Consider the following 3,445-nt stretch of genomic DNA (forward strand, 5'->3'; position numbering starts at 1 on the left):
TTACCAGGAGGCTACATCCTTGTAGGGACAGCAGAAAACAAATACAGTGGAATTAAAACATGGGAGAAAGCAGCAATGCCCAGGAAGCAGGTCGGACAGCCAAGATGGCAGGAACAGGTGGACAGGGCCTCCCGAGGGGTACAGGCAGGCCTTGCTGAGGAAGACATTCAGAGGGCCAGACTGCACCTGGAGGATGCTCCTTCCAAGTGGGAGTGAAGCAGGAGAGGGCTGGTCCTGCTCCAGGTGCTGCAGAAGGCCTGGGTGGCTGGAGTTACCCAGGGAGAGCAGAGCAGCCCCAGAGGTGATTGGAAATTGGGTAAGGCCTTGTGAATTGCAGCATGAAACTTCTGAAGGGGTTCAGAAGTAGGTGGGGTGACCTGCTATGTATTGGGAAAGATGACTCTGGTGTCTGCACTGAGGAGGGAGCCGGGGTGGTCCGGGTAGGACCTCGTGGTGGCATGGGAGAGGAACAAGGACCCCCTTCCCCTCACTGTCTTATGACGGCTATGAACACCTCTGCTGCTGTCATCTCACAGAGTGGTGGTTTGCAGTTGGAGTCCTTGTCCCCAGGGCTCCCCTGGGCTGGAGGACAGCCTGTGCTTGGATCACCTGCCTTTCTGCAGTGAGTCAGCATCTTGGGGCCAAGGCCAGCCCAAGACTTATTCTGAAATGAGTTCTTCCCTGGAGACTGTTGGGTCCTCCCTGCAAAGACAATGCCCTTTGTGGGATGACCCAAGGGGACAACTGGGGCTCAGTCCTCTCTCTCCAGAGCAATGACTGTGGAACCATGGAACCAGGTTACTTACATAGCAGCTGGTGGTCTGCTCCAGCTGTGTGTCCCTGGAAAAGTCGCTTAACTTCTCTGAACCCCATTTTCTACATGATGGGAGTAATGAATCCTCTCCAGTGCTGTTACAAATTTGTCACTGGATTCGGATTAAGGACAGGCTTGGAAAGGCAGCAGACACCTGGCACACAAGAAAGGGAAATATGTGGTGGCCTCGGAATTATTTCAAGCTGAGAGACTGTTGTTTCTAACTTCAGATCCCATCCGTTTCCTTGCTGATGGCCACTCACCCTCAAGGTCACACTGACCTTGTTTTCTTTTCTTATCCATAGCTGCATCCCCCCTAACCATTTCCCCTCCCCTCAATTAAATGGACATCCTCTTCCAGCAAGCGGGGGCTGAGTGGGGGACATGTGTGCCGAGGGCAGGGACTCTGTTCACTGCTGGGTCACCCCTGCCTGGCATGTTGTAGGTGTTTGTGCAAAGACAATGCTGCCCGGTGGATCTTGGTTGTCCTGGCCCCATCAGCCTGAAACTGGCAGGATCCATTCTGTCGTCTGACAGTATCTTACTTTGTGAGACTGGGGGACCCTGGGCAGCTCACCTGACCAGAGAGTTGTCAAAGGATTTGGCAGGAAGGTAGAGTTATAGACGAGGCAGTATTCCCACGGGCTCAGAGCAAGGCTGCATGTGAGTGGCTGGTATCAGCCTGTGCTGCTGGGCGGACCCAGCTCCCCCTTCCTTGGGAACCACCAAGTCAAGAGGGCTGTGGGTCGTCGTGTCTATAAACCGCTTAAGTGGCGCTCTTCACCCAGCCTGGAAACCCAGGCTGCCTCTGTGTCCAAGGCCTGGAACACTGCAGGCAAAGTTTCTGCTCATCAACCACTGTAGACCGCCAAGATCGTAACCCCGCCCATTCCCCCGCCCTGCCCACCCTCCCAGGTAACGCCCACTCCCCAGAAGGCGTATCGCCATTGGCTGATTCCTGTCTTGGGTTCCGTCCCTCGGCTTCCGCTTCCCGGATTGGGGCAAATGACCGTCCGTCATAGGTGTTGCCCGAGGGGCAACTCCCGGGCTTTTGGAGCCTGCCGAACCGGAAGGCGGGTCTAGGGTCAGTGCGGGGGCGCAGGGTCATCAGGAGTTGGGCTGCAGGCGTGGGCCGGGCGGCAGACCCACGGCGGGGATCGGAGCGGACAGTGTCCGGAGTGGGCCTGGGCCCTGGCCCTCCCTGGCTGCCCACACCTCTACAGCCTAGGGTCGGGCTCGGCTGGGAGGAGCTAGGAGGGATCTCCTGGTGTGGTCAGTCGGAGCACAGAATCACCCCGCTTCCTCCGCTGTTCCTACGGTGAGGATGAGAGAGTGGGGAGGCGCCTTCCACAGGGCCACGGCCAGCTGTCAGGGAGGGAGAGCGTTTGGGAGCCTGGCGTGGGTGAGAAAGGAAGGGGCGCCTTGCGGAGGAGGTGGATCGGGGCACACACTGGGGTGTGCGTGTATGTGGCGGGGTCTTCCTCCTTGTGTTCTGACAACTGACTGTTGCTTGTTCCACGGCAGTGGAGCTGAGAACCATTCCCAAGGCAACACCTCTACAGATTAGCCAGGGGTCAAGTCAGCCAGTGGCCACACAGGACAGGTCACCTTCTGGCCCAAGGAACCGCTTCTTCTGGCTTAATATGCCCCTTTGCGGAATGGTGGCAGGGCTCTGAGATATGAACAGGAGTGGGAGCCTGTCCAGATGCGGCTATTGGGATCTCCCCAGGAGGGGGATACTGAGGGGCCCCTTCATGTCTCTAAGGATGATGGTCCTTCGGAGGTAGAGGGCTGGAGGTTGGCGTGGCAGGGTGGAAAGACCCCGCGATGTCAGGGGCCAGCCAGAGAAGCTATGACAGGGAGTTGATTCCCCCGTCCGAGGATGCCAGTAGGAGCTTAGATCTGCCCATTTTTTTAATATCATGACTGTAGAGCCTGGGCCCTCATGCCAGGGGGTCAGTGCTGTGGATGTCAGTGCACTCAGGGGGGGATCTTCCTGTTCTGCCCCAGTTAAGTACCCTCAGAAGCCAGGGTCTCTCTCCTTTAGCCTTACTGCTCATGAGGCTGGATAGCTCCCAGTCATGGGGCTGTCCTGTGCACTGGAGGATATCAAGGGGTTTCTCTACCTGCGAGATGTCAGCAGTAATTCTCTCCCTCTCCAGTCATTGCCAGATGGCTCCTGGGGGACAAGACCACCCCCAGTGAGGTTCACTGGTACAGCCAATCCTAATGTGCTCCCCTAAAATAGCATTGAGGTGCATCCTCTGTACAAACTTGACAGGGGCAAACCTGTGGAGGTCTTGGGGCTAGTGTAAGGCTGTGTTATGTACAACTTGCCAGCAGAAGACTGTCCCACGTCCCAAGGTGCACTCATGAAGGCCCCTTTGTTGCAGGAAGACGAGGCCAAACAGAGAGAAAGAGCACCCAAACACCATAGTTATAAGAGGAAGGGCTTTATTCATCGGCCGGGAGCTTAGGGCATAGAAGATTTCCAAACGGCCGCGCTCCCCGACTGGTCTTTCCCTTTTTATTGACAGTCAAAAAGTTCCACCCCACAGGCACCCTTCCCATTGGCCAGTTTGAATCAAGTGGGAGATGCTACTCCAGCCCCTACAGAACTACAGGATTTCA

At 56.5% G+C, this 3,445-nt stretch overlaps 1 protein-coding gene across 1 annotated transcript in view; it reads left to right on the forward strand.

Annotated features, from left to right (window-relative positions):
• The first annotated feature begins 1,930 nt into the window (after nt 1–1,930).
• Nucleotides 1,931–3,445, forward strand: part of TLDC1 (TBC/LysM-associated domain containing 1) — an 18,470-nt gene continuing 16,955 nt past the window's right edge. The window contains exon 1 of the mRNA XM_012806095.2: nt 1,931–2,132. The gene's annotated coding sequence lies outside the window, so the exon portion shown is untranslated. The remainder of the gene's footprint in view (nt 2,133–3,445) is intronic.

Source organism: Otolemur garnettii, unplaced genomic scaffold (assembly GCF_000181295.1).
Source record: "Otolemur garnettii isolate 467f Iridium unplaced genomic scaffold, OtoGar3 scaffold00047, whole genome shotgun sequence".
NCBI classification, from domain to species: Eukaryota; Metazoa; Chordata; class Mammalia; order Primates; family Galagidae; genus Otolemur; species Otolemur garnettii.